Genomic DNA, 20,268 nt, shown 5'->3' on the forward strand with positions numbered 1-20,268 from the left:
CCCAATTCTTCGGTTTTCTTGAAGGTTCACCTTTCTTCGCTAACCGGTTAGCTCGGGTCTCAATTTCCAACGCTGTTGGGAATATACTTAGCACAGCATTGGGCTTCAATTTTTTACGGTCGCCGACTATTATGTAGCAATCCTCCTTGAAATGTTTGCTGCACAACCGATAACTATAAAAATCTTTTTTTTGGGAAATCTTTTTAAGCCACTCTTCGACGTCCACGAAGATGTGAGGAGCCTGCTGTAGCCAAAGTCTTGTTTTTTCCATATTCATTGGAAACACATGAAGACAAGCACTTTCACCTCCCTTCTTCCAGTATGTGGTGCAAGTTGGAACCACACAGCTAGGCATTGTGATTTTGTGTTTTAAAGAGGCTGTGATCTGCTGTGTGTGAGTAAGAAAGAAAATGTGGTGCAAATACTCACCCTCTTGCAGGGACTTCGGAAGAAGATCACGAGTGCAAACCCAGGAATCGCCACTGGCCACCGATGCGCTCCGACATATACACTCTGCATTTTAAAGACAAGAAGGCGTAGATCAACCGAGATGCTAAGCTACAACAACCAACCCACCCACCCGCAGATAGACAGACAAATATACACAGACACATCCATCCATCAGCACTATACATGCATCCATCCCTAGACACACACACACACACACATCCACATGGCCTCATCCATCCGCCCATGCGGCCCCATCCATTCGTCCATCCATGCATCCGCACGCACTTATGCACACAGGCACACACATCTATCCATGCATCCACGCAGACTTATACATGCATCATCACAGAGACACACATCTGCCCATGCGGCCCCAACCATCCATGCAGCCCCAACCATCTATGCGGTCCCAACCATCCATGCAGCCACACAGACTTATACATGCATAGTCACATAGTGACACAATCGCTCATGCGGCCTCATCCATCCGCCCATGCAGCCTCATCCATCTATCCATCCATGCATCCGCACACACTTATGCACACACGCACACACATCCATCCATGCATCCACACAGACTTATACATGCATCATCACATAGACACACATCCGCCCATGCGGCCCCAACCATCCATGCATCCCACACCATCCATGCATCTTCACAGAGACACACATCCGCCCATGCAGCCCCATCCATCCACGCATCCACACAGACTTATACATGCATCATCACAGAGACACACATCCGCCCATGCGGCCTCATCCATCCGGCCATGTGGCCTCATCCATCCGCCCATGCGGCCTCATCCATCTATGCATCCGCACGCACTTATGCACACACGCACACACATCCAGCCATGCATTCATTCATGCAGCCTCATCCATCCATCCAGCAGGCCCTAGAAAACTGGCCCCTCGGCCCCACAGAACTGGCCCCAGGGGCGCTGCGGTAGTGCCCGGGGCACAGTGGTAGGCCAACATAAATACAGCAGGGCACCCCAATTGTAAGTCCGGGGCAAAGAAAGTCCCCCCCAGCGTCGACAGCACCCCGACCCCTCACTTACCCAGGCGGCTGCACGGCGGCTTTGATTGTGTTCATCCCGGGTGGCCGGCGGCTGCTGGTCCCGGGTGGCCGGCGGCTGCTGGTCCCAGATCGCTGGCGGCTGCTGGTCCCAGATCGCTGGCGGCTGCTGGTCCCGGGTGGCTGGCGGCTGCTGGTCCCGGGTGGCTGGCGGCTGCTGGTCCCGGGTGGCTGGCGGCTGCTGGTCCCGGGTGGCTGGCGGCTGCTGGTCCCGGGTGGCTGGCGGCTGCTGGTCCCGGATCGCTGGCGGCTGCTGGTCCCGGATCGCTGGCGGCTGCTGGTCCCGGATCGCTGGCGGCTGCTGGTGCCGGATCGCTGGCGGCTGCTGATCCCGGATCCCTGGCGGCTGCTGGTCCCGGATCGGTGGCGGCTGCTGGTCCCAGTTCTCTGGCGGCTGCTGGTCCCGGTTCGCTGGCGGCTGCTGGTCCCGGATCGCTGGCGGCTGCTGGTCCCGGATCGCTGGCGGCTGCTGGTCCCGAATCGCTGGCGGCTGCTGGTCCCGGATCGCTGGCGGCTGCTGGTCCCGGTTCGATGGCGGCTGCTGGTCCCGGTTCGATGGTGGCTGCTGGTCCCGGTTCGCTGGCGGCTGCTGGTCCCGGATGGCTGGCGGCTGCTGGTCCCGGATGGCTGACGGCTGCTGGTCCCGGATGGCTGGCGGCTGCTGGTCCCGGATGGCTGGCGGCTGCTGGTCCCGGCTGGCTGCTGGCTGCTGGTCCCGGCTGGCTGCTACTGGGTGAAAGCCTTGACTGCGCCTTCACCACTACTTATCGGAGGCCGGGAGCTGAATGGCCGCCCCTGCGCGCTCCCGTGCAGTGATAGGTCGTCTGCGCATGCGCAGGCAAGCTGTATCGCGCGGGCACGCTGGAGGGGATCGTTCACAGTGGGGAAAAGACTGACTGCGCAAGCGCATCTAAAAAGGACTAAGAAGAAGAAATTAGACGGCTCCATGGCGACGGGGACGCAGAGACAGCGCGAGGACGGCAGACAAGTGAGTGAATAACTTCTGTATGGCTCATATTTAATGCACGATGAATATTACAAAGTGCATTAATATGGCCATACAGAAGTGCTTAATCCCACTTGCTTTCACGGGACAACCCCTTTAAATCTTATTATTAAGGTGGATAGAAGAGGTGTCAAACCGCAATGAAGTAATTATCATGGGGGACTTTAATTATCCAGATATGATATGGGAAAACTGCAAATCTCACAAGGGCCATAAGTTCTTGAAAACAATTAAAGATAACTACCTTACCCAACTTGTGCAGGAGCCAACTAGAGGAAGGGCAACTCTGGACTTAGTATTAACTAACAAACCAGACCGAATAATAGGGGTGCAGGTTGAGGGGCACTTGGGAAATAGTGACTACAATATAATTAATTTCCAGCTGTCATTCAGCAAAAATATCGGTACAGACAACAAATGGGAAAAGCTTAAAAACATCCTAATCACCTGATGTGAGCAGTTCATACCCTTTAAAACAAAAGAACTACAAGTACAAGGAAGCCAGTGTGGCTCGACAAGACTGTAAGGCGGGCAATAAATGAAAATAAAAAAACTAGAGATGAGCGAACGTACTCGTTCGAGCTTGATACTCGTTCAAGTATTAGTGTGTTCGAGATGCTCGTTATTCGAAACGAGCACCACGCGATGTTCGAATTACTTTCACTTTCATCTCTGAGACATTAGCGCGCTTTTCTGGCCAATAGAAAGACAGGGAAGGCATTACAACTTCCCCCTGCGCCGTTCAAGCCCTATACCACCCCTCTGCAGTAAGTGGCTGGCGAGATCAGGTGTCACCCGAGTATATAAATCGGCCCCTCCCGCGGCTCGCCACAGATGCATTCTGACATAGCTCAGGGAAAGTGGTGGTGATGCTGGAGCTGCTATAGGGAGAGTGTTAGGAGTTATTTTAGGCTTCAAGAACCCCAACGGTCCTTCTTAGGGCAACATCTGACCGTGTGCAGTACTGTTGAGGCTGTTTTTAGCAGTGTTGCACATTTTTTTTTCTTTTTGTATATCGGCCGTGCAGACCGTTGCGTCCTCAGTCTCCACTCATTGTACATAGTATAGGGCCAGTACTGGTGAGGCAGGCACAGTGGGAAAGGTGAAAGAGATATACAGGCTATATAGGCAGTGGGCTTTTTCAAACAAATTTTGGGAAAAAAATTATATTTGGTCTGCCTGTGACCGTCCTCAGTGTACTGCGTGTCTGCTAGTAGTCCTAATTAATGCGCAGCTAAGCGTTACAGCAGGCTTGCGCAAAAGTTTTTCCTGGCTCTGCGGTGCCCGTTACATCACCGCCGTGATCCTGTCCACATTGAAACAGTATACATATATACGCTGCCTACAGTATCTGTCTACTGTCTGAGCTCTGCCGTTCAAAAAATAGAAGCAAAATACCTAAGGCCTACTAGTGGCGTCTGGCCACTTGACTGCTTCTGCGCTGTGAATTCCACTATCTCAGTCCTACGCACCTACGGCTCACTGGAGGCGTGCGCAAAAGTGTTTCCTTGCTCTGCGGTACCCGTTACATCACCCCCGTTATCCTGTCCACATTGAAACAGTATACATATATAAGCTGCCTACAGTATCTGTCTACTGTCTCAGCTCTGCCGTTCAAAAAATAGAAGCAAAATAATTAAGGCCTACAAGTGGCGTCTGGCCACTTGACTGCTTCTGCGCTGTGAATTCCACTATCTCAGTCCTACGCACCTACGTCTCACTGCAGGCGTGCGCAGAAGTGTTTCCTGGCTCTGCGGTGCCCGTTACATCACCGCCGTGATCCTGTCCACATTGAAACAGTATACATATATACGCTGCCTACAGTATCTGTCTACTGTCTGAGCTCTGCCGTTCAAAAAATAGAAGCAAAATAATTAAGGCCTACTAGTGGCGTCTGGCCACTTGACTGCTTCTGCGCTGTGAATTCCACTATCTCAGTCATACGCACCTACGTCTCACTGCAGGCATGCGCAAAATTCTTTCCTGGCTCTGCTGTGCGTTCCGTAAGTGAAGTCAGCCTCCAACCACAGGCCAATAAGCGGCACATTTTATTACAGCGTTCTGTTTCTGCTCTACTCGTAATACACCATGCTGAGGGGTAGGGGTAGGCCTAGAGGACGTGGATGCGGGCGAGGACGCGGAGGCCCAAGTCAGGGTGTGGGCACAGGCCGAGCTCCTGATCCAGGTGTTTCGCAGCCGACTGCTGCGGGATTACGAGAGAGGCACGTTTCTGGCGATTAATCTCACAATTAATGGGTCCACGCGGTAGACCTTTATTAGCAAATGAGCAGTGTGAGCAGGTCCTGTCATGGATGGCAGAAAGTGCATCCAGCAATCTATCGACCACCCAGAGTTCTACGCCCTCCACTGCTGCAACTCTGAATTCTCTGGCTGCTGCTCCTCCTTCCTCCCAGCCTCCTCACTCCATTACAATGACACATTCTGAGGAGCAGGCAGACTCTCAGGAACTGTTCTCGGGGCCCCTGCCCAGAATGGGCAGCAATGGTTCCTCTCCCACCGGAGGAGTTTGTCGTGACCGATGCCCAACCTTTGGAAAGTTCCCGGGGTCCGGGGAATGAGGCTGGGGACTTCCGGCAACTGTCTCAAGAGCTTTCAGTGGGTGAGGAGGATGATGGCGATGAGACACAGTTGTCTATCACTCAGGTAGTAGTAATTGGAGTAAGTCCGAGGGAGGAGCGCACAGAGGATTCGGAGGAAGAGCAGCAGGACGATGAGGTGACTGACCCCACCTGGTTTGCTAAGCCTACTGAGGACAGGTCTTCAGAGGGGGAGGCAAGTGCAGCAGCAGGGCAGGTTGGAAGAGGCAGTGCGGTGGCCAGGGGTAGAGGCAGGGCCAGACCGAATAATCCCCCAACTCTTTCCCAAAGCGCCCCCTCGCGCCATGCCACCCTGCAGAGGCCGAGGTGCTCAAAGGTCTGGCAGTTTTTCACTGAGAGTGCAGACGACCGACGAACAGTGGTGTGCAACCTTTGTCTCGCCAAGATCAGTCGGGGAGCCAGCCCCACCAGCCTCACCACCACCAGCATGCACAGGCATATGATGGCCAAGCACCCCACAAGGTGGGACGAAGGCCGTTCACCACCTCCAGTTTGCACCACTGCCTCTCCCCCTGTGCCCCAACCTGCCACTGAGATCCAAGCCCCCTCTCAGGACACAGGCACTACCGTCTCCTGGCCTGCACCCACACCCTCTCCTCCGCTGTCCTCGGCCCCATCCAGCAATGTCTCTTAGCGGTCAAACAACTGTTTGAGCGCAAGCACGCCGCCGCGCACCCGCACGCTCAAGCGTTAAACGTGTACATAGCCAAATTGATCAGCCTGGAGATGCTGCCGTATAGGCTTGTGGAAACGGAGGCTTTCAAAAGCATGATGGCGGCGGCCTCGCGCTACTCGGTTCCCAGTCGCCGTACCAGCCCTGCACAACCACGTCTCCCGCAACATTGTACGCGCCCTCACCAACGCGGTTACTGCCAAGGTCCACTTAACAACGGACACGTGGACAAGCACAGGCGGGCAGGGCCACTATATCTCCCTGACGGCACATTGGGTGAATTTAGTGGAGGCTGGGACCGAGTCTGAGCCTGGGACCGCTCACGTCCTACCCACCCCCAGAATTGCGGGCCCCAGCTCGGTGCTGGTATCTGCGGCGTTGTATGCTTCCTCCACTAAACCACCCTCCTCCTCCTCCAACGCAACCTCTGTCTCGCAATCAAGATGTGTCAGCAGCAGCACGTCGCCAGCAGTCGGTGTCGAGCGGCGTGGCAGCACAGCGGTGGGCAAGCGTCAGCAGGCCGTGCTGAAACTACTCAGCTTAGGAGATAAGAGGCACATGGCCCACAAACTGCTGCAGGGTCTGACAGAGCAGACGGACCGCTGGCTTTCGCCGCTGAGCCTCCAACCGGGCATGGTCGTGTGTCACAACGGCCGTAACCTGGTGGCGGCTCTGCAGCTCGGCAGCCTCACGCACGTGCCATGCCTGGCCCATGTCTTTAATTTGGTGGTTCAGCGCTTTCTGAAAAGCTACCCACACTTGTCAGACCTGCTCGGAAAGGTGCGCCGGGTCAGCGCACATTTCCGCAAGTCCAAGACGGACGCTGCCAACCTGCGGACCCAGCAACATCGGTTTAATCTGCCAGTGCACCGACTACTGTGCGACGTGCCCACACGGTGGAACTCTACACTCCACATGTTGGCCAGACTCTATGAGCAGCGTACAGCTATAGTGGAATACCAACTCCAACATGGGCGGCGTAGTGGGAGTCAGCCTCCTCTATTCTTTACAGAAGAGTGGGCCTGGTTGGCAGACATCTGCCAGGTCCTTGGAAACTTTGAGGAGTCTACCCAGATGGTGAGCGGGGATGCTGCAATCATTAGCGTCACCATTCCTCTGCTATGCCTCTTGAGAAGTTCCCTGCAAAGCATAAAGGCAGATGCTTTGCGCTCGGAAATGGAGACGGGTGAAGACAGTATGTCGCTGGATAGTCAGAGCACCCTCATGTCTATATCTCAGCGCGTTGAGGAGGAGGAAGGGGAGGAGCATGAGGAGGGGGAAGAGACAGCTTGGCCCACTGCTGAGGGTACCCATGCTGCTTTCCTGTCATCCTTTCAGCGTGTATGGCCTGAGGAGGAGGAGGAGGAGGAGGATCCTGAAAGTGATCTTCCTAGTGAGGACAGCCATGTGTTGCATACAGGTACCCTGGCACACATGGCTGACTTCATGTTAGGATGCCTTTCTCGTGACTCTCGCGGTACTCGCATTCTGGCCACTACAGATTACTGGGTGTACACACTGCTCGACCCACGGTATAAGGAGAACCTTTCCACTCTCGTACCCGAAGAGGAAAGGGGTTCGAGAGTGATGCTATACCACAGGACCCTGGCGGACAAACTGATGGTAACATTCCCATCCGACAGCGCTAGAGGCAGAAGGCGCAGTTTCGAGGGCCAGGTAGCAGGGGAGGCGCAGAGATCAGGCAGCATGTACAGCACAGGCAGGGGAACACTCTCCAAGGCCTTTGCCAGCTTTCTGGCTCCCCAGCAAGACTGTGTCACCGCTCCCCAGTCAAGGCTGAGTCGGTGGGAGCACTGTTAAAGGATGGTGAGGGAGTACGTAGCCGATCGCACGACCGTCCTCCGTGACGCCTCTGCCCCCTACAACTACTGGGTGTCGAAGCTGGACACGTGGCCTGAACTCGCGCTGTATGCCCTGGAGGTGCTTGCTTGTCCTGCGGCTAGCGTCTTGTCAGAGAGGGTGTTTAGTGCGGCTGGGGGAATCATCACGGATAAGCGTACCCGCCTGTCAACCGACAGTGCCGACAGGCTTACACTCATAAAGATGAACAAAGCCTGGATTTTCCCAGACTTCTCTTCTCCACCAGCGGACAGCAGCGATACCTAAACAATACATAGGCTGCACCCGCGGATGGAAGCATCGTTCTCTATCCCCATCAAAAACGGGGACCTTTTAGCTTCATCAATCTGTGTATTATATTCATCCTCCTCCTCCTGCTCCTCCTCCTGAAACCTCACCTGCATTAAACCTGACGTTAGCTTTGCTGTGCTGGGCACTGCAATGGGATATATTTATGTACAGCCGGTGGGTTCCAGGGAGCCACCCATGCTGTCAGTCCACACGGAGTTGTAACTGCATGTGTCCACTTTTAAAAAACCCCAGTCTGACTGGGGCATGCAGTGTGGGCCGAAGCCCACCTGCATTAAACCTGACGTTAGCTTTGCTGTCCAGGGCACTGCAATGGGATATATTTATGTACCGCCGGTGGCTTCCTGGGACCCACCCATGCTGTCGGTCCACACGGAATTGTAACTGCATGTGTCCACTTCTAAAGAACCCCAGTCTGACTGGGGCATGCAGTGTGGGCCGAAGCCCACCTGCATTTAATCTGACGTTAGCTCTGCTGTCCAGGGCACTGCAATGGGATACATTTATGTACAGCCGGTGGGTTCCAGGGAGCCACCCATGCTGTCGGTCCACACGGAGTTGTAACTGCATGTGTCCACTTCTAAGGAACCCCAGTCTGACTGGGGCATGCAGTGTGGGCCGAAGCCCACCTGCATTAAACCTGACGTTAGCTTTGCTGTCCAGGGCACTGCAATGGGATATATTTATGTACCGCCGGTGGCTTCCTGGGACCCACCCATGCTGTCGGTCCACACGGAATTGTAACTACATGTGTCTACTTCTAAAGAACCCCAGTCTGACTGGGGCATGCAGTGTGGGCCGAAGCCCACCTGCATTTAATCTGACGTTAGCTCTGCTGTCCAGGGCACTGCAATGGGATACATTTATGTACAGCCGGTGGGTTCCAGGGAGCCACCCAAGCTGTGGGTGCACACGGAATTTCCATTGCGGAGTTGTACCTGCCTGTGACTATTTATAAAAAACCGCGGTCTGACTGGGGCATGCAGACACCTTGACAGAATGAATAGTGTGTGGCACATAGGTTCCCCATTGCTATGCCCACGTGTGCAGCTCCTGATGGCGGTGGCACAGGATTATATTTCTCATTGCTTCTGTACAGCATTGTGGGCTATCGCCCCGCCCCTTTTATAGAGGGTTGCTGCCTAGCCGTGCCAATCCTCTGCAGTGTGTGCCTGCGGTTCCTCCTCATGGCAGACGCACTTATAAATAGACATGAGGGCAGCTGAAGGCTGCGCAGGGACACTTTGGTGTGCGCAGTGGACACTGGGTCGTGCGAGGGGGGGGGGGTGGGCAGCATGTGACCCAGGAGAAGTGGCAGCAGAGTGTCATGCAGGCAGTGATTGTGCTTTGTTGGAGGTAGTGTGGTGCTTAGCTAAGGTATGCCTTGCTAATGAGGGCTTTTCAGAATTAAAAATTGTTGGGAGGGGGGGCCCACTCTTGCCGCTATTGTGGCTTAATAGTGGGACCTGGGAACCTGAGATGCAGCCCAACATATAGCCCCTCGCCTGCCCTATCCGTTGCTGTGTCGTTCCCATCACTTTCGTGAATTGCCCAGATTTTCACAAATGGAAACCTTAGCAAGCATCGGCGAAATACAAAAATGCTCGGGTCGCCCATTGACTTCATTGGGGTTCGTTACTCAAAGCGAACCCTCGAGCATCGCAAACTTTTTGTCCCGAGTAACGAGCACCCGAGCATTTTGGTGCTCGCTCATCTCTAAATAAAACGTTTAAATTAATAAACCAAGAAGGCAGCAAAGAAGCGCTGCAATCATACAGGGGAAAAAAACAAATATGTAAAGAAAGGATTAAAATTGCTAAGGAGGAGGCAGAAAGATTGATCGCCAAAGAGAGCAAAACCCTAAACTGTTCTTAAACTATATTAACAGCAAAGGGATTTGCACTGAGAGCACTGGCCTTTAACAAATAATGCAGGAAAAATCATAGAAGATGAAGGGGGGAAGGCAAACCTATTAAATGGTTTCTTTTCAAGTGTATTCACGAATGAAAAGGAAATGTCACATGAGATGCAGGGGAATAAAATGAACCCACCGCTACATATTGCATAGCTAACACAGGAGGAAGTGCAGAGCAGGTTACAGAGGATTAAAATCGATAAATCGCCGGGTCCAGATGGAATACACCCAAGGGTTCTAAGGGAAGTAAGTGATGTGATAGCTAGACCACTATTTCTTATATTTATAGACACTATCAAGACCGTGGTTCCAATTTACAAAAAGGGGTCCAAAAGAGAGCCTGGTAACTACAGGCCGGTAAGTCTCACTTCAATAACTGGAAAAATATTTAAGGGGTTTCTGAGAGACTCCATCCTAGAATACCTCAAGGAGAACAACGGAATAACTTCTAACCTGCATGGGTTCATTAGGGGGTCCATCATGTCAGACTAATCCGATCTGCTTCTACAATGAAGTAAGTTCTAAGCTTGACCTGGGAGACTCTATTGATCTCGTATATCTGGATTTCTCTAAAGCATTTGACACCGTGCCGCATATTAGGCTGATATATAAAATGAGACAGCTCGGACTGGGTGAAAACATGTATATCTGGATAAGGAACTGTTCAAGAGATAGAAAGCAGAGGGTGGTAATAAATGGTTAATACTCTGATTGGGCCACCGTCACTAGTGGGGTGTCACAGGGCTCAGTACTAGGCCCCATTCTGTTCAATATATTTATCAACGATCTGATAGAGGGACTGCACAGTAAAATATCAATATTTGCAAATGATACAAAATTATATAAGACAATTAATATAACGGAAGACAATGTGCGGCTACAAAAGGAACTAGATGAGCTGGGAGCTTGGGCAGAAAAATGGCAAATGAAGTTCAATGTGGATAAATGTAAGGTTATGCACATGGGCAGGAGAAACGGATGTCACCAATATACACTAAATAGGGTACTGCTAGGGAAAAGTGATATGGAAAAAGGCCTGGGGGTACTAGTGGATTGTAGATATAACTGGAGCAACCAATGCCAGTCAGCTGCTGCAAAAGCTAATAGAGTCTTGGGGTGCATTAAAAGAGGTGTAGGGGTGAAGGACGAGAACACTATTCTCCCACTATATAAGGCACTTGTCAGGCCACACATGGAGTACTGTGTACAGTTCTGTACACCGGTGCTCAGAAAAAATGTTGCAGTGCTTGAGGGGCTTCAAAAAAGGTCAAAAAATAATAAATGGAATTAGAGGACCGGAATACCCAGAGAGACTTTTCAATCTAATCAAAATTAGGACTTTTCACCCTGGAAAAAAAACGGCTAAGGGGCGATGAAATAACTATGTATAAATATATTAGGGGACAATACAAGGATCTCTCCCATGAGCTGTTTATACAAAGGACTGCGTCGGTAACAAGAAGGCATCCTCTACGTCTAGAGGAAAGCAGGTTTCATCAACAACACAGAAGGGGGCTCTTTACTGTAAGAGCAGTGAGACTGTAGAACTCTCTGCCTGAGGACATTGTGATGGCAAAATCCATTGAGGAGTTTAAGAGGGGACTAGACGTCTTTCTCGAGCGGAAGGATATTACAGGATATAGACATTAGATGACCAGCAGGTTTGTAGTTCCGGGTCTTATATTTAGGTGAGAACTATTAAAGGTTGATCCATGGATTATTCTGACTGCCATTACGGAGTCGGGAAGGAATTTTCCCCCAAATGGGCTAATTGGCTTCTGCCTTTTGGGGTTTTTGCCTTTGTCTGGATCAACTATGGGTTGAAACAGGCCGAACTAGATGGACATTGCCTTCATTCAGCCTAACATCCTATGTAGAAGGAGTTGTAGATATAACTATAATCTGCGGTGTGAACATGTTAGGGGTGGGTGTCCTGTTAAGATCTCTCCAAAAGCAAAATGGGTAATCCTAAAAGTGGTGACAACGAAGCCAAAAGGAACAGCAAAAGGCCTACAGAAGATTCTAGAAAATGCTAAATAAACTCTGTCCATGTGTCCACTAAAAGAAAACCAAGTGAACACAATTTGTATTCATGGAGGGACACCATGAGGGAAGCCGCTGTTATCCAAAAAAACACTGTGACTCATCTAGTTTTCCCGAGACACCTGGATGCTCCACAATGGGTCTGGGGAAATGTTCTATGAAAAGAGAAGACAAAACTGGAACTTTGTAGCAAAAATACACAATGCTATGTCTGGAGGAAAAATAAACCTCATCCCAGCTGGGACACATGGTGCAGAGGGCATCATGGTTTGGGGCTGCTTTACTGCCTCGGGGCCTGGACTCTTAAGCACACATGCACGAAAATAGGTCCTCTATTTTCCTGCATTTTGCTCAGCAAAAGTGCTACAGATGTCTATGGCAGGTGCGAAAATACACAAGGGAAGGGTGTGACACTGAGCAAAACACAGGAAAAAAGACAGCTGGACCTTATTAGGCTTAAATAGCCATTAAATTCACTCGTGTGTGAATTGGCCTTGTGTGTAAAAATTACAGTTATATGTGCAGAAGCACAAGCAACACGCCGATTATGATTCTCCTCAAACCTCGTTGATGCACAAATACACAGCACAAACTTTCGTGTGACGCCGCCATTACCGAAAGAATCTGGGCTGTGAAGTCATAGAGGGGTCTGTTCTGGGGTTTGCATTTCTTCAGGGGGTCTGGTCCCTAAATACCATTTACTGACATCAAACTGTGACCAATGACTCTGCCGCTCCTCCGTTGTATATGATTTGTGCTTAAAGGGGTTGTCCCGCGGCGGCAAGTGGGTCTATACACTTCTGTATGGCCATATTAATGCACTTTGTAATGTACATTGTGCATTAATTATGAGCCATACAGAAGTTATAAAAAGTTTTTCACTTACCTGCTCCGTTGCTAGCGTCCTCGTCTCCATGGTTGCCGTCTAATTTTCGCCGTCTAATGGCCAAATTAGACGCGCTTGCGCAGTCCGGGTCTTCTGCTTTTCTCAATGGGGCTCCGTGTAGCTCCGTGTAGCTCCGCCCCGTCACGTGCCGATTCCAGCCAATCAGGAGGCTGGAATCGGCAATGGACCGCACAGAAGCCCTGCGGTCCACCGAGGAAGAAGATCCCCGCGGCCATCTTCATCAGGTAAGTAAGAAGTCACCGGAGCGCGGGGATTCAGGTAAGCGCTCTCCGGTGTTCTTTTTTAACCCCTGCATGGGGGTTGTCTCGCGCCGAACGGGGGGGGGGGGGGGGGGGGGGGTTGAAAAAAAAAAAAAAAAACCTGTTTCGGCGCGGGACAACCCCCTTAACTAAGCTATTATTAACTAAGCTATTAATATGAGCAAAATGACAAAAAACATTTTACAGCTGTCACAGGTATTTGGAATGATATAGAATTCTATAACAGACTTCATGTATCGAAAGGGCTTAAATAAAGAGAAGTGACGATGCAGGCTGTGATGACCAAAGTTCTGATTTTGTATCTAGTGCTAGGGATATAAGTTGTGAGATCTGATTGTGTAGTGGCCCAGAACTAATAGGGCCCCTTCAAAATGTCTGCTATATGTTGTCTGTATTGTCTTGTACAGGGGAATAAATCAGCAGAATGTGTATTAGAGTTTGCAGGAATGAAAGGGTTAATGTCTGCAAATGAGCTGTCTCTGTCTGCTGTAAATGTATCATTTTATGATGTGAGTTTGAAAGTCATGTGACCATGCTTCATATAGGTGTTTGCAAAGATTATGTGCAAGTCAGTGTCAGAACCGGCAACTCTCGGGGCCGCCGTGCCCGCACCACCGGTCCGGCCACCCGGGGTGCAGGAGCGCGGCGCAGAGGTACCCCGGTTCTTGTGATCTCCCCGGGCCGCTGTAAGACTGGTCGCCGCCGGGTTGCTAGGGAGGCAGCTGGTGCTTCTAGTGTCCTGACTACCAGGCTGGCTTCCCTAGTAACTGTCTGTGCAGCTAGACTGGGGGCGTGTCCCCAGCACCGCCCTGATTAGCCCTGCTGCTGTCAGGCTCCCCGCCCCAATCAGCTTCTGGGGCGGGAGCGCTGACAGCATTTAAATAGGTGTGTTTTCCTCTCAGGCCTCGCCAGTGTTAGTTTGGTTCTCCAGCTGCACCCGCGTTTATCCTGACTGCTCTTGTGACCTCGGCTTTTCTGACACCTGCTTTTGGACTTGACTACGTTTTTGCCTGACCCCTCCGTACTGCGTACCCTCTTGTTGCCTACCCGGATTGTCTGACCATTCTACCGTTGCTTGTCTCAGTGTCTGTTTGTCTCCCGTGTCCCGCTTCCCTAGTGAGGGTAGGGACCGTCGCCCAGTTGTCGCCCTGGGGGTTAGCCCAGGGGGGCAAGTAGGCAGGGACAGGGGTTGCGGGATATCTCAGGGACCCCCATATCCCGGACACTGTCCTGACAGTAACACTGGCCGAACTAAGGTCAGACCCTTGCATCCGCCCGGCAACTTTGAGCCCCTCGATGGAGGCCGTGGCGGCTGTAGCGAACCAGGTCCAGGTCCTTACGACCCTTGCCCAGGACCTAACAGCCCGCTTGCAGCCACGGGAACAAGTGGCAGCTGCGGGCCCCATGCAGCCCTCGTCCGCTCCAGGAACGATGTCAGAACCTCGAGCCATGCTTCCGGATTGCTTCTCCGGAGAGAGAGAGCAGTTTTTTGCATTTAGAGAGAGCTGCAAGCTCTACTTTGATCTCCGCCCCCACTCCTCTGGTACTGAATACCAGAAAGTGGGAATCGTAATTACCCGCCTGAGGGGAGAGCCCCAAAATTGGGCTTTCTCGCTACCAGCTGGCTCTCCAGCCCGACTATCCCTTGACGCCTTTTTTTCCGCCCTGGGTCAAATTTATGACGAACCCGACCGGGCGGGCTACGCAGTCTCCAAACTTCTGGCCCTGCGCCAGGGTTGTAAGATGGCGGAGGACTACTGTTCCCAATTCCGTCAACATTGTACGGAATCCCGGTGGAACGATGCCGCCCTAAAAGACTTATTTTTGACCGGTCTGTCTGAGGGTCTCAAGGACCTACTTGTGGCCCACCCAGAGCCTAAAACCCTGGAGCAAGCCATGTCGCTGGCTATTCGAGCCGACCGACGTTTGAGGGCCAGACACGCCGCTCGGACCACCCCACTCCCCACGTCTACTTCTTCGACTGACCCGACCTGTTACCCTCCCACCACCGAGGCCATGGAGCTGGGAGCCGTGAACCCCGAGCAACGACGGGAACACCGCCTGAAGAAGAACCTCTGCTTCTACTGTGGGGAGCCGGGTCACCGCATTGCTACCTGCGCTAAGAAGCCACGGCAGGAAGAACTCCCGCTCCTAGGCAGTTGTCGGGGGGACTGTCTAGGAGCCAAGGTACTCCCTGTGTTGTCCAAAATGTTAGTGCCTTGCACCCTAGAATTTCATGCTTTCCACCGTACTGGGCAAGCCTTTGTTGATTCGGGGGCTGCGGCTAATTTCGTTAACTTTAATTTCGTTGCTCAACTGTCCGGGGTTTTGTTACGTTTAGAAACTCCGATTCTGGTTTCAGGAGTGGACTCCACTCCTTTGCAAGCAGGGGTGGTTAATCTGGTGACCCCTGAAGTAAGGTTTACTATAGGAGCCTTACACGTGGAAACCTGCACCTTTCTAGTGATGAGAGATTTGTCTGTGGACGTCGTCCTAGGCCTCCCCTGGCTCCGGGAGCACAACCCGGTAGTAAATTGGGACACGTTGGAACTGGTAAAGTGGGGTCCCCGCTGTGCCAACCACCTTCGTGCGGTGAAGGTGGGAATCTCCACCTGCGAGGGGAGCCCCCTACCAGAATACCTCTCCGAGTTTTCTGACGTGTTCTCCAAACAATTATCTGAAGCTCTGCCCCCTCATAGGGAATGGGACTGTAAAATAGACTTGATTCCTGGGGCCAAACTTCCTAAGGGCCGCATTTATAACGTTACGGTTCCAGAGAGAGAATCCATGAGGGACTACATCCAGGACAGCCTGGCCAAGGGGCACATCCGGCCCTCAGAATCCCCGGTGGGTGCCGGGTTTTTCTTCGTTGAGAAGAAGGATGGGGGTCTCCGGCCCTGTATTGACTATAGAGAGCTAAATAAAATCACAGTCCGAAACCAGTATGCTCTTCCACTCATTCCTGACCTCCTCAACCAGGTCGCTGGTGCCCGATGGTTTTCCAAACTTGATCTCAGGGGAGCATACAACCTCATCCGCATTCGGGAGGGGGATGAGTGGAAAACCGCCTTCAATACGCCCCTCGGGCATTTTGAATACCTAGTTATGCCTTTTGGATTGTGTAACGCCCCCGCCATTTTTCAGGGGTACATGAACTCAGTGTTTCAGGATATCATGGGGGTGTTCGTGGTTGTATATCTAGACGACATTTTGATTTTTTCCTCCGACTTGCCGAGTCACCATACTCACGTTCAGACTGTGCTAGCTCGACTCAGACATAACAAGCTGTTTGCTAAACTCGAGAAATGTGTTTTCGGGGTACAAAAGATATCATTTTTGGGGTATATCATCACGCCATGCGACTTCCAGATGGATCCTGAAAAGGTGAAGGCCATCACGGAGTGGGCCCAGCCAGGGTCGTTGAAAGCCCTTCAACGCTTCCTCGGCTTCGCCAACTACTATCGCAAATTCATTAAAGACTTCTCCGTGGTGGCTAAACCTCTAACGGACCTCACCAGAAAGGGGGCAGATGTGAGGACCTGGTCTTCTGAGGCTCTGAGGGCCTTCAATACCCTAAAGGCGGCGTTCTCGTCTGCACCTGTCCTAGTACAACCGGATCTGTCCAGTCCTTTTGTGGTGGAGGTAGATGCCTCTGAGTTTGGTGTGGGAGCGGTACTGTCCCAAGGTCCCTCCACTCTCACCAACCTTAGACCGTGTGCCTATTTTTCTAGGAAGTTTTCGTCCACCGAACGGAACTATGATATAGGCAACCGGGAATTGCTGGCGATTAAGTGGGCTTTTGAAGAGTGGAGGCATTTTTTGGAAGGAGCCCATCACCAGATTACGGTACTCACTGACCATAAAAACCTCACTTATCTAGATTCCGCTAAGAGGTTAAATGCTCGGCAAGCCCGCTGGGCCTTGTTTTTCTCTCGGTTCAATTTTGTGGTTACCTATAGACCCGGTTCTAAGAATGTCAAGGCTGATGCCCTGTCTAGGAGTTTTGGTTCTCCGGAACCTTCCGAGCCGGAGCCTGAGAGCATTCTCTCCCCTGGGGTGGTCCTCGCTGCTGTCTCCTCCGACCTTTCACCTCTCATTCACGCCGCTCAACAATCTGCTCCTGAAGCCCTTCCGGAAGGCAAATTATTTGTCCCGTTGTCACTGAGATTGAAAGTGTTAGAGGAGACACATGCTTCAGTCCTAGCTGGACACCCCGGTATCAGGGGTACTCTGGAGTTAGCGGCCAGACTCTATTGGTGGCCGCACATGGCCAAGGATGTACGGGTATTTGTGTCCGCGTGCCCGGTTTGCGCAAGGGGGAAGAACCTCAGGAGACGTCCTGAGGGGCCTCTTCTGCCCTTGCCCATTCCGTCCAGGCCATGGTCCCAGTTGTCCATGGATTTTATTACTGATCTGCCATCCTCGCTGGGGAATACGGTCATTTGGGTAATAGTTGACCGTTTCTCCAAAATGTCTCATTTTGTTCCACTTGGCAAGTTGCCTAACGCCAAACTTTTGTCTGAGATGTTCATCAAGGAGATTGTTCGGTTACATGGGATCCCCGAGGATATTGTGTCTGATAGAGGGGTTCAGTTCGTCGCTCGCTTCTGGCGAGCCTTCTGTAAAAATCTAAACGTTAATTTGTCCTTTTCCTCCGCTTTCCATCCCGAGAGTAACGGACAAACGGAACGGATGAACCAAGAACTTATCCAGTATCTGCGACTGTTTGTCTCTGATAACCAGCATCAGTGGGCCAACTACTTACCTCTCGCCGAATTTGCTATTAACAACCATGGTAACTCGTCGACCCAACTGTCACCTTTTTTTTGTAACTATGGGTTCCATCCCCGGTTCTCGCTTTCTACTCCTTTGGTCTCGAACAATCCGGCCGCCGACCTATCCGCCGAAGAACTGTGCACAGTTTGGGCCCAGGTTCGTAAGAACCTTCAGGGTTCCCAAGAGAAACTGCGTAAATACGCAAATAAAAGACGTACTATCTCTGCACCTTTTGTGGTCGGGGAGCAGGTTTTATTATCATCTAAGAATCTGAGACTTAAGGTTCCCTCCCTGAAACTTGCTCCTCGGTTCATTGGCCCATTTACGGTTTCTCAGGTTATCAACCCGGTGTCATATAAGTTGGCACTTCCTGACCCCTGGAAGGTCCACAAGGTTTTTCACAAGAACTTGCTTAAGAAGTATGTGACTCCAGTTCTCCCCACCCAGAACCCGCCTCCTCCCTCTCTGGTACAGGGGGAACTGGAGTATGAAGTAGAAAGGCTTGTGGATGCCCGACGGGTTAGAGGTGGGCTGCAGTACCTGGTCCACTGGAGAGGATTTGGCCCTGAGGATAGGACGTGGGTCCCTGCCAGGGACGTTCATGCGCCACGCCTAGTCCAGGCATTCCACAGGGCTTTCCCGCTTAAGCCCGCACCTGGCCATGGGGGTCCGGTGTACCCCCGTAGAAGGGGGGGTACTGTCAGAACCGGCAACTCTCGGGGCCGCCGTGCCCGCACCACCGGTCCGGCCACCCGGGGTGCAGGAGCGCGGCGCAGAGGTACCCCGGTTCTTGTGATCTCCCCGGGCCGCTGTAAGACTGGTCGCCGCCGGGTTGCTAGGGAGGCAGCTGGTGCTTCTAGTGTCCTGACTACCAGGCTGGCTTCCCTAGTAACTGTCTGTGCAGCTAGACTGGGGGCGTGTCCCCAGCACCGCCCTGATTAGCCCTGCTGCTGTCAGGCTCCCCGCCCCAATCAGCTTCTGGGGCGGGAGCGCTGACAGCATTTAAATAGGTGTGTTTTCCTCTCAGGCCTCGCCAGTGTTAGTTTGGTTCTCCAGCTGCACCCGCGTTTATCCTGACTGCTCTTGTGACCTCGGCTTTTCTGACACCTGCTTTTGGACTTGACTACGTTTTTGCCTGACCCCTCCGTACTGCGTACCCTCTTGTTGCCTACCCGGATTGTCTGACCATTCTACCGTTGCTTGTCTCAGTGTCTGTTTGTCTCCCGTGTCCCGCTTCCCTAGTGAGGGTAGGGACCGTCGCCCAGTTGTCGCCCTGGGGGTTAGCCCAGGGGGGCAAGTAGGCAGGGACAGGGGTTGCGGGATATCTCAGGGACCCCCATATCCCGGACACTGTCCTGACAGTCAGTCTGCAAAGAGTGAGTTTAGGAAAGTCAGTGTTGGAGTTTGCAAGAGAAGTTGGCAGGAGCCAGAGTTATTTGGACCCCCACAGACACTGAATGGTCTGCGTGTGTTATAATGGAGGAGGCTGAGCGATGGCCTAAAAGTTACCTTGGGACTACTACCCCTAGAAGTTCTACAGAATGAGCGGATGAGAGGAGATCGCCATGCAGCGCTGAGTGCTGCCTTTGAGAGTGAGTATTGACCGGTAGAGAGGTGGAAGAGAGAGGAAAGCCTTTACAGCTATAAATGTAAGCCTAATAGGAAAACTAACCGCTAACCCTCCACGGAGGCAAAAAGCATTTAAGAGGCTGCAGCTGTTCCTGGCCTCCGTCAGTGCAGTGTGCGTCTATTGATTTGTACCCGCTATGGCGGCTGTGAGCTGCGTCCCCGTCTGCAATAGCCCCGGTGACTCACCGAGAGTCCTGCGGTTTGCCCCAGCGGTGCTTCAGTCTCTTCTGCAGCACAGCATGAGCCGCCCCACCGGCGCTCATCAGCCCTCACATCGACTGTTGGTTCTGTCTGCAGCCTTCCCCACCTTCTCCCCCCCACTGCATCAGGTGGCCCAGTGGCGCTGAGATGTACCGGCTGGTCTGTCCGCTGCCTTCTTTCCCCACTGCATCAGGTGGCCCTGCAGCGCTCCCATCAGCAGAGCAACGCGTCTGTCGGCTGCCTTCTCCCGCACAGCATGAGGAGCCTAACGGCAGACAGTGGGGCACAAGTTTCTCCCCAACAGCATCAGCTGCCGATCGACTAACAACGGGGCACGAGGGCCGGTAAAGGGGACTGCAGGTGGCACTGTACAGGCCCCGGGAACACTCACAGTGGGGCCGTAAAGGGAACATGGTAAGGGGAGATGGGCGGCCACAGACAGCAGTGCTGGCCGCCCATAGGAGCAATTACTGCAGGAGACCTCAGTGCCAGGACCTGTGAGGCTCAGGGAGGGGAGCATGCCGTGCAGCCAATCACTAC

This window comes from Eleutherodactylus coqui, chromosome 3 (assembly GCF_035609145.1).
Source record: "Eleutherodactylus coqui strain aEleCoq1 chromosome 3, aEleCoq1.hap1, whole genome shotgun sequence".
In the NCBI taxonomy this organism is placed as follows: Eukaryota; Metazoa; Chordata; class Amphibia; order Anura; family Eleutherodactylidae; genus Eleutherodactylus; species Eleutherodactylus coqui.